The sequence below is a fragment of the Pelobates fuscus genome, chromosome 3 (genome assembly GCF_036172605.1).
Source record: "Pelobates fuscus isolate aPelFus1 chromosome 3, aPelFus1.pri, whole genome shotgun sequence".
NCBI classification, from domain to species: Eukaryota; Metazoa; Chordata; class Amphibia; order Anura; family Pelobatidae; genus Pelobates; species Pelobates fuscus.
Window position 1 is genome coordinate 51268932 of NC_086319.1, and position 15578 is coordinate 51284509.

Consider the following 15578-nt stretch of genomic DNA (forward strand, 5'->3'; position numbering starts at 1 on the left):
ACCACTTTGTCAAGTATCGCAACTTCAAGATGGAGGGCATCCATCTACTCAGGGACCTCCTTTGCGTGGGGGATTGGTTCTCCAGATTCGATCTCAAAGACGCATACCTCACAGTTCCTATTGCTCGCAGCCATCAAGCTTTCCTTCAATTCCTCTGGCAAGAGGAAATCTGGCAGTTCACATGCCTTCCGTTCGGACTATGCTCTGCACCATGGTGTTTCACGAAACTGATGAAACCAGTGATGGCGCTACTCCGATCACAGGGGATTTGGTCCATCATATACTTGGACGACATCCTGATAATGGCACAAGACGCAGATCTCACACACGGACATGACGACGGCCTTACAACAAAACCTAGGTTTTGTAATAAATTTCCAGAAGTCAGCCCTGGAACCTTCCCAAAAGGTTCAGTTTCTTGGTTTTCTGATAGATTCCGTACAGGCGATTTTACAACTTCCCTCCGCCAAAATCAAAATCATAAAAAAAGACATTTGCAAATTGTTATCAGCCCATCAGATTCGTTTACGCGATCTAGCCCATACTATAGGCCTACTGTCCGCCTCTATCCAAGCTATTTACCTAGGACCTTTACACTACCGAGCCATGCAACGGCTCAAAACATATCACCTACACCGTTCCACCTCCTACGATCAGTACATCTACCTGACAGACGAAGTTCGTATAGAACTTCACTGGTGACTTCACAATATGGAAGCCTGGAATGGCAAAGCCATCTTTGGATCACAACCAGATTTCATTCTGGAATCCGATGCCAGTCTCCTGGGATGGGGCGCCACGTGCGCCGAAGGATCCACCGGGGGACTATGGTCCCCCTCCGAACAAGCACTGCACATCAATTGTCTGGAATTGATTGCAGGATCTTTCGCGATTCGCAGTTTCGCAAAAGACTGTTTCAATTGTTCACTAGTACTGAGCATGGACAACGTCTCTGCAGTGCGCTATGTGAATCGGTTAGGAGGCTCACAATCCAAGCTACTATCCGACCTTACCAAGGATCTCTACCAATTCTGCCTAGAGCGGAATTTATCCATCAGAGCGGAATATCTTCCGGGCACGGGCAGCTTAGTCGCAGATTGTATCTCTCGCAATTGGAGGGATGTAAGCGACTGGCAATTGGACCCCCGCTTGTTCCATCAAATTCATTGCCTTCGCGGGCCCCTTACATTGGACCTGTTTGCATCCCATCTGAACCGCCAGACGGAGGCCTTTATCAGCTGGCTCCCAGACCCCCAGTCATGGGCAGTTGACGCCCTTCTACACCCTTGGCCGGAGACAGGAGCTTATGCGTTCCCACCTTTCTCCATGATCCAACGCACCCTTTACTGGGTCAAAGCCCTAGTAGTGACAATAGTCATTGTCACTCCACTATGGAGAGCCCAGACTTGGTTCCCAACCCTGTTAGAACTGTCTGTGAATTGTCCAATTCTACTACCTCGATCCCCCGACATCCTCAGGAACCCAGCAGGGCACTGTCATCCACTCGCCCTTCAGAACCGGCTCCAACTTGTAGCTTGGACCGTTTCAGGGGATCTTGGAATGTCTCAGGACTTTCGGAGACAACTCAGACTCTCCTATGGGACTCCTGGGCCCCAGGCACTAGATGAGCTTACCTCGCTGCATGGAAGACATGGGTCAGCTGGTGTTTGGAAAGGGATACCGATCCCTTTTCCGCACCTCTGACGATCATCCTAAATTTTCTGTCTACCCTATTTGATCAAGGCAAATCCTATCGATCAATTAATGTTTATAGATCAGCTATTTCTGCTGCCCATATCCCCATTGACAATGCATCAATAGGGAAACATCCTTCAGTCTGTAGACTTTTACAAGGGATCAGGCTAGCCAGACCCCCTCTTCCTAAATACTCCTGTTTCTGGGATGTCACTCAGGTTTTTTCCCTTCTAGAATCCTGGTCCTCTAATGAGAATTTGACGCTACGTCAACTCTCGGCCGAACTGGCCTTACTCCTATGTCTGGTATCCTTCCGTAGGGTCTCTGATATTCGAGCATTTGATTTCCACGCAGTAGTCTTCTCGCCTGAAGGCGTTAAGTTTCACATCACCAGACGAACAAAGACTAATTCTTCCTCCATATTCTACCCTTACTTTCCAAATAGACAGTCACTCTGCGTGGCGCTCTGCGTAAGGCACTATATAGATGCCACAACCACTCTGCGCCCCCCTACGGGACCCCTTCTCGTGTCCTATGTCAAACCACACAAACCGGTATCCGCCCCCACTATTGCGCGGTGGATCAGATGGATACTAGCGCAAGCAGGTCTTGACTCAGCTTTTGGTACACATTCAGTCAGAGGAGCAACCGCATCCTCAGCCTTTCGTGCGAGTAGCTCCTTCTCAGACATTTTGTCATCTGCAGATTGGTCCAGAGAGTCTACATTCCGTACATTCTATTTCAAACCTATGCCACATGTCGCATTTTCTATCATATAGGAGCGTTAAAACAGCAAATATGAAGCCTCCTGTCTTGCCATAAAATTAGGGATTATTCTAGCTTTAGTGACTGAATAATCTAAATTTTATTATTATTATTTTCCCGCCCTTCTTATTTTCATAATCATTCATACCCACCCTAAGGTAAGTTGCTACACGTCTCTAGCCATTCAGTTTCAGGCACATTTACACATCATCTGTCATAGGTTTACATCACTACACTCTAACCAAGAGTTTGATATTCTTAACATTATCTTACATGAAATGTAATGAATAATTGTTCTCAGTATGCATTTCATAACTTGCATTCAACTAGTATGAGAACCTATACTTTCATGATTTTCTCTTCTTCCCTTTAGTGTAAAGCAACCTAACGCTTGGGTCACATGGATTCATCAATCCTATCTAAGTTTACACGGTTGACTACACCAGGACATCGAACTAGTTCACAGTCCTTAGTTATGGTTCTATTGTTGATACGCAGATGTCGTCGGCTTCAGCAAGAAAGAGGAATTGGGAGGAGCTTGATGACATCATATAATACTGTTATACACTCTGATTGGTTGAATTGTTTTATACTATTGTTAACTATCTCTTTGCTGCTGGGAGGATCAGTAAATAAAGATAAAGCAAATATTCGCCTCCTGTCGTTAATAAAATTTAGATTATTCAGTCACTAAAGCTAGAATAATCCCTAATTGTGTCTTCAAAATGACAACACACTAACACAAACTAATGTACAATTATCCACCAGAATCTAAAATGGAGCATAGAGAACAATTTGACCCTGCATTCGTGTGTGCCTGGGCACACCCTGATCACCCCTTGTGTACACCTATGGTGCTCATTTGCAAATTTCAAATCACAGTTTAATACTTGTTTTCATTTAAATGTTTACATTAACTTCATTGGTTATTGATATGACACATTTTATAAATGTTCATAAAATCACAAAAAGACTATAGAAAGTTTCTTTTAGCAATGTAATAATACTTAGTATGTCAAACTAAATCAACTTTGAATACGTGAATATTTTACATTTAGAAGTGCTAAAACTGGCGTTTATTGTCCTGTGATATGGTGTCTGTTATCAATTTAGCAGGTAGAAGAAACATATTAGTCAGATAGAGATACCACCATAATTCTTACATGATGCTGCCCATACAGGACAACCACCGATGGCTGCCAATTCCGCACATATGGTAAAAGTCAAAAGTCAAATATGATAGGGAGTACAGGTAGTTTACACATTATGTATATTTTTTTTATCTCTCAGTGTATTATTTATTTATTAACTGAAACTAGAACAATCATTCAGCAATATCTTAAAGCTGCATATTTTTAAATTTAGACAGAAAGGATACTGAAAGTACAATGAACACTCCGGCTCACTGTTGGTGGTTATGGGGTCGTAGGTGAATGAGTCAGTTTTCTGTCAATCTATTTTGTATACACAGCTTATTTTATTTTAAAATGTGTTAATGCAGTTAGCATGTTTCATGATAATTGCGTTCCATTAAAAACTGTATGGAGGGCATATTTTGTAAAAAAAAAAAAACTCCTTACAGAGAAAGCGGTGGATGTATAGAGGAGGTTGGTAGCAGACCAAAGTCTCTAGTAATTTAGAGGACTGCTCTGTTGTAAAATTACAGCTACTGATTTATTTCTTGTTAATGTTTTGTGATAGTTTGTTAATTTGTCCTTAACTTTTTCTTTAGCAACTTTTATACTCGTGTTAACTGTATTATGGCTTCTGTTTTAGATCAGTGGTAGTATTGAATACCAGCACAGTTACCACCAAGGACAGACACAAGTACAATATGGGCCAACCAAATTAAAAGAAATCACCATTAAAACCAGAGCAGATAATGAATCTATACATACATTTTTTAACTACACTGTAATATACTTTATTGGTCCCCTTGCAAAAAAAAGCCCATCAAGAAGTAATTGAAGGCCGAAATAATAGTGGCAACAATGATAATGACAATTTATAGATTTCAGTGCTCCGTGACCATATTGAATACAGATACGCAATCCTGAAGGTTCTTGGATATTATCACAAGCTTCACCATCATGTGGCAATAAAAAATATTTGAAACCAGAAACTTTACAACCAATAAGCTGCAAAAGAGACCTTAATCCTTCAGCATCTGAGTAATCAGGGTAAGGATGACACCATTAACACCATTCATATAGTGGAGAACTTAATATTTAGCAAACATGTCTGTATTGTGTTTGAGCTTCTCGGCATGGACCTCTATGAATTAATAAAGAGTAACAACTACCGGGGCTTGAGCTTGCCACTAGTCCGAAATTTTGCACATTCAATTTTACAGTGCTTGATATCACTGCACAAAAACAGAATAATTCACTGTGACCTTAAACTTGATAACATGTTACTGAAGCAACACACAAGTAGTGACGTTAAGGTTATAGACTGGTTCAAGCTGTCACAACTATCAGCTCCTCTCCACATACATCCGGACTCGATATTATCGTGCACCTAAAGTCACCCTAGGTGGTAACTATGCAATGCCCATAGATATGTGGAGCTTGGGTTGCATCCTTGTAGAATTATTGATTGGCTATTAACTTATCCTTGGGGAAGATGAAGGTGGCCAGCTTGCATGCATGATGGAACTATTAGGTATGCCACCAGAAAACTAACTCAATTCATCAAAAAGAGCCAGTACAGTTTTCACCTCTGAAGGACTCCCCCGTTATTGCCTTTGTAGATGCCTGCCAGATGGTTCAGTGCTACTAAAAGGTAAACACTCCAGAAAGGGAAACTTTAATGGTCCCCCGGGAAGTAGAGATTTTGTGAGTGCACCCAAGGGCTGATGATCTCCTATTCCTTGACTTTCTATAAGTGGTGCTTATAATGGAATCTTTAGCTCCATATGACACTTAGTCAGGCTCTGCAACATCCATGGAGACACATGCCAAAGCTGATATAACATCAATTTTCAAAATTCTCTCCCATATTAGACTGTGCTGCAAAAAGAGAACACAATATCTGACACCAAAACAGATGAAAAGCACATTTTGCCAATGCTCTTTTGACCTTTATATTGTAAATATTAATGACTTAATCAAAACGTTTTTAAGAAATCTTCAACTTTTTGTAATTAACATTAATTTTGTAATGTACAAAATCAAGAAATTGGTAAAACCCCATTGTGAAGGTTGTCACAGCCAGTATGGTGGCCATTAAAAGTATACTCAGGACGCTGGTTGCGCCAGGGTCAGTAAGACTGGGCTATTACTTGATGTAATATAAATAATGTCAGCTTCACTGTTTTCACTTAAAATTTTAATTTTAACTTCATGACAAATCATTGTAGACAGTCACACACACACACAGTCACACACATACAGACAGGCAGACAGTCACACACACAGGCAGACAGTCACACACACACACACACACACACACACACACACAGACAGACAGTCACACACACACACACACACACAGGCAGACAGTCACACACACACACACAGGCAGACAGTCACACACACACACACACACAGGCAGACAGTCACACACACACACACACACAGGCAGACAGTCACACTCACACACACACACACACACACACAGGCAGACAGTCACACACACACACACACACACACAGGCAGACAGTCACACACACAAACAGGCAGACAGTCTCACACACACACACACACACAGACACACGAACACACAGGCAGACAGTCAAACACACAGACAGACAAACACACACACACACACACACAAACAGACAATCACATAGTTACCTCTGTTCCTTGTGGAGGCAGACAGGCAGTGCAGCTACTGGATTCTGGTTGTTGGGGGAAGCAGGGACTCCTTCCTGCTTCCCCTGCAGCAGTTAGAAGGCATTTTAGCTCTGCCCTGGCACACGCTAAGCCCCGCCCCGCCACACGCTAAGCCCCGCCCCCGCCGCAATTATTATTATTTTTTATCCCAGCTATGTGTGAGCTGTGCGGCCGCAGGGCGCCCCCTGCTCCATGGCACCCTGTGCGGCCGCACAGCTCGCACACCCCTAAGGCCGGCCCTGGGCATCTGCATGTTTTAACCTTTTATGCCATCCTCCCTCCCATATGATGTCACTATATTTTCTTAGTGAGTCCTCTTTATCTTTTAATAACAAGGGAGTGAACTCTAACCAAAAAAATTTGGCTTATCACCTAAACGGCGAATATAATCTGACACTCACAAGCGGATTGAAGTTGTCATGGCTGTCACTGGAGCTGCATTGCAGGGACTGCTGCAAGCCTACATGGAGACCCACGGACAAGGGGCCCTGGAGGAGCTGGTGTCGGGCGTGAGGAGCGTTCCCCAGGAGGAGATGGCCGGTCAAACTGCATCCCGAGACGGACGGAGGGCCAGGAGATCGAGGCCTCCGTCGCGTCTGTCTCCGAGTCCTGTTCGGTGCCAGAGGAGGGAGAGAAGTGGCGGCTCGGCCGCGCACCAGAGCCGACGTTCGGTACCAGGGAGGAAGAAGAGGATCGGTGAGAGTGCAGGTGGAGGTGAGCAGGCCCAAGATGGCGGCGGAAGCCAGGCTGGGGAAAGGGCGGGAAGATTGCGCTCCCCGCGCGCTTCTCTTCCGGCCTGCCCGGAAGTCGCGTCAGCACGTTCGGTGCGTGACGTGGACGCGGCCGGAAGCAACGTCAGCACGCAAGGCGCGGACGTGACGGCACCGCGCAGGAGAGCGCGGCCGTCTCAGGCCTTGCGTTCCAGCGTGGTTCCGGCAGGAAGTGAGCCGGGAACCACGAGAACACTGCCCAGGAGGGCAGCCGGAGGGAGGAGAGGACACAGAGGAGCAAGCACCAGCACCCTGGAGAGCAGATTGCGGTCGGGCCAGGAGGCCGGCCGTGAAACACTCCTGTCATCAGGATCCAGTTCCTGTTCGGAAAAAGGTGATGCCCATCATCCTCAGCCGGACAGCGGTAAGTGTTGCGCCAGCGCTTGGAGTGCGCTAGCTGGGGATAGTATAAGTAGTGAGTTAAGGGGTCAGGAAGTACTGGGGTTACTTAGAGCGGTGTTAGATAGGCTCCCAGGGGGGGGCTCCTTGGTGTCCCCAATTTCGGTTTCTCTCCCCGCTCAGGCCCATGATCAGGGTCAGTTGAATGCCCGGGTAGGTAGGGCTCAGGGTTGCTTGCCAGGTTGTGAGCTGTCCCCACTAGGGATGCATGTGGCGCTGGAGGTTAAGGAGAGGATCATAAAAGGTGAGTACGTAGATGTACTGTCCCTGGTCCCTCCGGACCGGGAGTCGGTGGATAGACCGCGACGGGGGGAGTCGGCAGACGGCGAGAAGGGTAAGCAGCTGCCGCGTACTTTTGGCAACTGGCTCCAAGGGTTCTCCATATTTGCGAGCGTATTGACGCGGGCTTTCCCTGAGAAGGCCCCAGCGTTGTTTGGGTACTTAGATTTGATATGGGGGGCATACAAGGTGTATGGGGGTCAATGTTGGTTCCGCTATGACCAACAATTTCGCCAGAAGATGGCGGTGTGCCCAGGTATGGACTTTGGGGTACAGGACGGGAGCCTTTGGCTCTTGTTGATGACCCCCAGTCGTCCGTCACCCTTTCCTGGAGCAGCCGGCGCACCATCAAGTGCTCCGGCTGGACAGCGCAGGGGCGTCTGTTGGCTCTACAATGAGAGCCAGTGCAAGTGGTTTGGATCGTGTCGATTCAGACACGAGTGCTCGCATTGTGGAAGGTCCCACCCGGCCCTGCGCTGCTTCAAGAAGGGTAGGCAAGGAGGGAGACCCTCTAGGGATGATCTCCCTAGAGGGGAGGACTCCGGTGAGCGTCATAAGGATGCGCCCGTGGCTCGCCAAGTACCCCAAGCATAAGGATGCAGAGGTCCTACTGGAGGGGATTTCGGTAGGGTTTTGGATTCCGTTTGTTCATTCGGATTCCCCTTCGTTAGCGGACAATCTGCGTTCAGTTGTGGGTAAAGAGGGGATACTAGAAGGGAAGTTGATGAAGGAAGTTCAGCTGGGCAGGATGGCTGGCCCATTTGATACTCCGCCATTTCCCAATTTGCGGGTTTCCCCGTTGGGATTGGTACCTAAGAAAGAGCCAGGATCCTTTCGTCTCATTCACCACCTGTCCTACCCGTCGGGCGGATCGGTGAACGATGACATTGACAGGGAGGTGTCGCACGTTCGCTATGCCTCTTTTGATCGGGCTCTGGAGTTGGTCCGGGAGGCAGGGAGGGGAGCTCAGTTGGCTAAGTCGGATATCGAGTCCGCTTTTCGGCTACTCCCGGTCCACCCGGACTGTTTTCACCTGTTGGGTTGTCGGTTTCAGGGTTCCTTTTTCATTGATATGTGTTTGCCAATGGGCTGCGCTATCTCCTGTTCGTATTTTGAGATGTTCGCATCCTTTTTGGAGTGGGTGGTTGCTCAGGTTTCAGGTTTAGCGTCGCTTACCCACTATTTGGACGATTTTTTGTTTGTGGGCCCACGGGAGTCGGATGACTGTGTGGGGCTCTTAGATTCATTTAGGGTGGTTGCGTCAGAATTTGGTGTGCCCATAGCGGAGAGCAAGACAGTTGGGCCGGTGGTGGTTCTCTCCTACCTGGGGATTGAGGTGGACTCGCGGTGTATGGTTTTCCGGTTGCCGGAAGAGAAACTGCATCACCTGCTGTGTCTGGTGGCTCCAGCAGTTACAGTCATTGCTAGGGCATTTGAACTTTGCCTGTCGGGTGCTGCCGATGGGTAGAGCCTTTAGCCGGCGCCTTTCATTAGCGACGGTCGGAGTCAAACAACCGTTTCACTTCATTCGGATCATCCACAGACATCGAGAGGATCTGCAAGTGTGGAGCTCATTCCTGGGAAAGTACAACGGTCAATCTTGCTGGCTGCGCCCAGCGGCGTCCAACATGGATTTGGAGTTGTACACCGACGCGTCCGGGGCAGTAGGCTTTGGGGCCTACTTCCAAGGACAATGGTGCGCGGAGGCCTGGCCCCGCCACTGGTTGGAGACCGAATTGGTCGGCAACCTAACGTTCCTGGAGCTCTTTCCAATTGTAGTGGCGGTAGAGCTATGGGGTTCGGAGCTGGCAAATCGGAAGGTGGTGGTGCACACGGACAACATGAGCGTTGTCCATGTGATCAACCGGTCGTCATCTTCATCCCCTCCGGTTTTGTCTCTGCTTCGGCACCTAGTCTTGTGTAGTTTAGAGTGGAATTTGTGGTTGGTTGCGCGGCATGTGCCTGGGGAGCGGAACGTTATAGCCGACTCTCTCTCTCGGTTTCATTGGGACCGGTTTCGAGAGGCGGCTCCCGAGGCGGACCGGACTGGGACCTCGTGCCTGGCGGGCGTATGGGACCTGGTTTCCACAATCTGAGCCGGTTGGTGAAGGGGTCGCTGGCTGCGTCCACTTGGAGAGCATACTCGGCAGTATGGCGGAGATGGACGGATGTTTGCAGGGGTAGGGAAGTGTCCTCGGAGGAAGGTAGGTTGGCTGCTACGCTGGCTTTGTTTGAGCTGCTATGTGAGGAGGGTAAGTCGGCTGCGGCGGCCGAGAGGACGTTGTCGGCCTTGTCCTTCCTGTTCCAGTGGTGTGGGTGGCAGGATGCTACTAAGGCGTTCTGCGTTGCGCGGATTATGAAGGGATGGAAGAAAGCGGCGTCCCATCTCTTATGAGATCCTGTGTAAACTATTGGAGCGGCTATCGCAGATCTGCGTGTCGCACTATGAGGTGCTCCTGTTTCAGGCTGCGTTTGCAATTTGTTTCTTTGCCGCCCTGCGGGTCGGTGAGTTGATGGCCCCAAGTACCAGAGCACCAGCCGCCTTACAAATGGCGGATGTTCAGGTTTCTACGAGGGACGTCGCGTTGTGCATCCGGAGGTCAAAGACGGATCAGATGGGGGTTAGTGCGTCAGTGCGGATTCAGGCTACTGGTCAGCGGTTCTGCCCGGTCAGGTTGCTGCGGGAGTTCCTGGAGGTTCGCGGGAGGGCAGCAGGGTCACTGTTTAGGCATCAGGATGGGTCCGCGCTTAGCCGATTTCAATTCGCCAGAGTTCTTCGGGCGAGCATGATAAACATCGGATTGTCTCCCGGATGTTACACTACGCACTCCTTCAGGATTGGGGCTGCTACTCAGGCCAGTATGCTGGGTCTTCCACCAGGGGCTCTCAAGCGGTTGGGACGATGGCAATCGGGGCGGTTCCAGCTATATGTGCGCCCTCATTTGCTTTAGGCCAGCGGCGCAGCGTAGTTATGGTTTTGTTGTGTCATTGTAGGTTCTTCCCCGCGTTTTGTATGGATAATTGGACACTCGTTTGTGTATTGGGCAGCTAGACGGGCTGAAAGTAGACCCTATGGCCGGAACCTTGGTCTTCCTTACGATGTGGCAAGGGTACGTTGGAGGGGTATACGGGGACTGTCCTGGGACGGGTTATATGCTGAGCTGGTTCAGCTCAGGCACTACGTGTTGGGCCGGTTACCCTGGTTATTCACGTGGGCGGGAACGATGTCGGACGGCGACGGTCGGTGGACCTGGTGCACGCGATGCGGCATGACTTAGCCCGCTGTGTCGCGTTGTTCAGGGACCTGACCCTCGTATGGTCCGAGATCGTGCCCCGCCCGGTCTGGCGAACCGAAGGAAAGGCTAAGGCTCTGGAGCACTATAGGCGGAAGGTCAATATGACCATGGCCCGGTTCGTACGCCGCCTGGGTGGGTTTGTAGTGAGGCACGTGGAATTGGAGGGGGACAATGATGCACTCATGAGGCGGGATGGGGTGCACCTGTCTCCTATTGGGCTGGACATTTTTAATACGGGCCTGCAAACTGGAATTGAGGAGGAGGCATCGCGGTGGCGGTTTCCCTGGACAGTGCAGAGGAAGAAAGGACATTGGGGAGACGACAGCCGGCACGGAGCTGATGGCGAGGAGCTGTATGTCGAGGCTCATGGTATCGAAGTTGTGAGAACTGCCTGTTGGGCAAATACCCAACAGCTGGCAGGTTTTGGACTGAGCAAATTCTTAAGTTAAATAAAGCTGTGGCCGTTGCCCTTATCCACAAGAACCAGGTGTCACGTGTGTTATTGGGGGGCAACGGGTTGATGGTTGGGTATGTTGGGTCAGCAGTCATGGTCTTTTACTCTAATTATAATCTCTTGAAGGCAGATATTGTCTTCATTCAAGAGACACTATTGCTAATCATAAATTCTCTATTTGTTAGTGTTTGTACTGTCCCAAGTTGTAAGGCTCTCTATCACAACACGCTGTTGGATATCAGCAATGTGGAACTTTGTATCTCATACTACAGAATAAAGAAAAATGGTTTCAGACATGGGATAAAAGGATCATTCTCTATAGTATCTATAGTGTACTCTGAAAAGGCAGTGCATACATTAAAATGCCTGCAGAGGCATGGTATATACACCGGAGCAACTACATTAACCCCTTGAGGACAGAGGCAATTGTACAAATTCTGATCAAAACAAAACCTGGAATTTGAGCTATATGTTGTTCAACCATAATTTATCTGTTTTATATTCAGTGCATCCACACTTATTATATATATATATATATATTTGTTCAGGAGAAACAAGGCTTTTATTTCACATCAAATATTTATATATGAAAAATAATTTCATATGAATTAAATCTAAAAAAAGTATGAGAAATTAAGAAATGTTGTTATTTTGTAAGTCCTGCATGACATTTTAACTGTGAATGTCAGAATACTGTTAGCTTTTATTGCAATAAAATAAACATATTTGTGTTCAGCGATATTCTACAAGTACAACAGTATTATACATAAATAATATATTTATTGAATGCATTTATTATAACTTTGTCCTTTGATTTTAACTTTGGGGGACTGTTTGACAACCCAGGCAATCCTCCTGCAGTCAGCACTGAAGCCTACTATTGAGGCCATGTGATCACATGGCCCGGGAGGGCTGGGGGGTGTAGTTGCTGCAGGACACTGCCTGGGTTGTCAGGCTGCCCCTTTGGACCTTAATCGCAGTGGATTGCTGGTCTAGGTGAGTGCAGAGTGGCAGTGCATGTAGCGGACAACTGGACATGCTGTGCCACCCAGCGGCACTTAGGTCCGCCTCCTTAAGGGCGGTATAGCACGTCCGCCATCCTTAAGATGTTAAGCTGTAGTTGTTCTGGTGACTATAGTGTCCCTTTAACTGTAGCCACTAGTGCTGCTCGCAATTTATTAGAGGATTTAATACACAAATGCGTATGGGGAATGTAAATAAAGAATACAAATGCACAAGGAAATGTGCCCTTTCTCCATGTACAGAATGGAGGGCATGCTGTACATTAAGAAATATTACTTGAGGTGGAATTTAATTTTTACTATTTGTTTTTATTTTATCGATGGAGGACAACAATCCCCGGCTCCAATCCCTACCCATACATGTATACCATACATGTTATGTACACTTGCAATGCACAATGAATTATTTAAACATGTATTTCCGTAATGATACTTATTTTCAATAAAATAAAAATACTGCAATATTGACAGCTTCATGCACAGTATTTTTCATAAAACACTTCCTACAACATCGTTCTCGTGTAGCAAATAACAAGAGTTGAATGCATGCAAACGCAAACTGATTATCCTGAAAATTATATTTCTAAAAACTATCTAAAATTAATTTCCATTGCTGGCCAGAGGTTTTGTAAGAATTTGTCTTAGTCGTGCTAATGTGGTTAACAATCGCAAACATTTTAAAGAAGTCTGACAACAAGCATAATATGGGAACTTCCAACAAGCAATATACCATTTTAAAAGTAATATATACACTAACTGAGTGTAATAGCTGCTAAAAATAAAAAAAGTCACTACTCAGTTATAAGAAACTGCACTTACTCACCAAGAAACGAAAACAGGTCACTAAAATATTATGATGTTGCATAATCTAGCAGGGGAGTTGAATTATTATTTATTAGACAAATTTGGTTATAGATGATAAGGTTAAAAACATTCTACAAAACGTATTAAATGCATTACGCTCTTCACTAGCAAATACTTTTTTCTTTCTTTTTCTTTTTTTGTTAACATTAAGTTTAACATGGGATGTGATGTGTAGTTATTCTAAAGGTATAAGATAAAACTGCCACTTCAAAGGGGACTTGTCACATCTGTGGAATTTAATGGTTAAACCAATACGAATAGTTTAACCCCAAAGTGGTCCAGATTGGGCCCATCCTCTAGGCTGTTTTGTTGCCTCCTGTTCAATGAGGAAGCCTTTAGCTGGATGTCAGTGATACATTAAGAGTGTCAGGTAGGAAGGTAATAGGGTCAAAATACAACTATACCAATATCAGTTCTCAAGTTATGAATTTTCAGTAATGGACTTACTGACACATATCACTTTGGGGTAAAAGTCCTAACTCTACCTTACCCTAATTAACTCTAAATAAACTACCAGAAATCAGGGAGGAGTGTTTATTTTGTGCAAATGTAAATGACACATTACAGAGGATATAAACCGAGAATTCAATAAGTAGCATATATCGGAAAAAAACACGAAAAATTGTGTTGAAATAAAGTGCTTCTGTGACAGTACAATAGTTTTTAGCGTTCATGTTACGTGGTTTTTGCACAGATTTATTATATATGTATTTTACTAAAATTTAACTTTGCATCCACAGTAATTTCTAATGTATTTTGCACCAAAGGGTTTTCTATTAGTAATTATGGGAAATGCTTATTAAGCAGCTTAATTAGAAAGTTATAAGTGAATAAAAACTTATGTCTAAGTTTCACATATTGCACAAGAAAAAAATATTGGTATATGTTAAACCCTAACTAAACCTCAACCCTAGCTAAAAGTAACCAAATGATTGATGTGCAGAAAAAGATGTAGGGAGGCAGCATCAACCATATCACCAGAAAGAAGAGACTCTGGTTAGGGGAGTCAAAGCTGCCACACATCCAGAATACAAGTGCCAAAAACTCCACCTCCTCATACAAAAGTAACCAAATGTCTTGATACCTGCACCCGTTGTGCCCCATTGATAGGCACATTGCCTGGACGGCATTCCTGCATTATTGTGGTTGCTGAATGCTACTGAACTTAGTCCTCTTATGTCATTTTAAGGCGATAGTTTCATGAAGTCATTTGGGAGTGAAACTATGTGAATGTTTGGGCGCAGGAGGAATGAAGCCATCCTATAGGCTTTCTTTCATGATTGGTTTTGTTTATTGTATTATCTTTTTTTTAATCTTGGCATGTCTCTGACTAATCTCCACTTGTTATCAGATGTGTTTTCACCTATTCTATAATATGCTCTATGTTTTATTCCATTATTTCTGTCTCAGGTTTTACTTGTTGGGTTTGCGAATCCTGAAACCATTATCCTAGTTTCCAATCAATCAATACTACTGGGATGTCTCAATGCAAAGGTAGCCCAGCAATAGGTTGGTGACAGCCAATCTTGGCATTCCCAACTGCACATCAGTTGTGAGTAATGGCATAGAACAATGCAACAGGCTGTCGGAATGTTTAATGTTGTTACAAACAGGCACCTAAAGTTATTATCAGAATCCTTTGTACTTAGACTTCCAGCATGTATACATGATCATGGAGGTCTTTAAGATGGCTGTCTGTAATAGACATGCAAACGCTGAGGCTGACTTTCCGCGTGATTGCATATCTGTTGAGACCTCCAAAAATTATTTCTGGTGTGTCTAACTTGTAAGACATACAGCAATAGCCCATTCCCACTGATCTTATAGAGACAGGCTATTTCATAGCACTTTTGGAAATGAATGTCGTTGTCGTTAATGGTAAATTTTCAAGCTGGACAGAGGTGGCAAGTGGTGTCCCTCAGGGGTCTGTTCTGGGACCCCTTCTAGTTAACATGTTTATAAATGATCTTGAAGACAGCATTGAAAGTCATGTTTCAGTGTTTTCAGATGACACAAAACTTTGTAAAATAATACAATGTGAGCAAGATATTACTTTGCTGCAGAGGGATTTAGATAGACTGGAGGACTGGGCACTCAAATGGCAGATGAAATTTAATGTTGAAAAATGCAAAGTTATGCACTTCGGCGTAAAGAATACACAAGCAACGTATACCCTTAATGGAAGCGAATTAGGGATA

At 45.6% G+C, this 15578-nt stretch overlaps 1 pseudogene; it reads left to right on the forward strand.

The window, feature by feature from the left end:
* The first annotated feature begins 333 nt into the window (after window positions 1-333).
* LOC134601600 (dual specificity tyrosine-phosphorylation-regulated kinase 2-like) lies at window positions 334-5318 on the forward strand (annotated as a pseudogene).
* Window positions 5319-15578: the final 10260 nt, after the last annotated feature.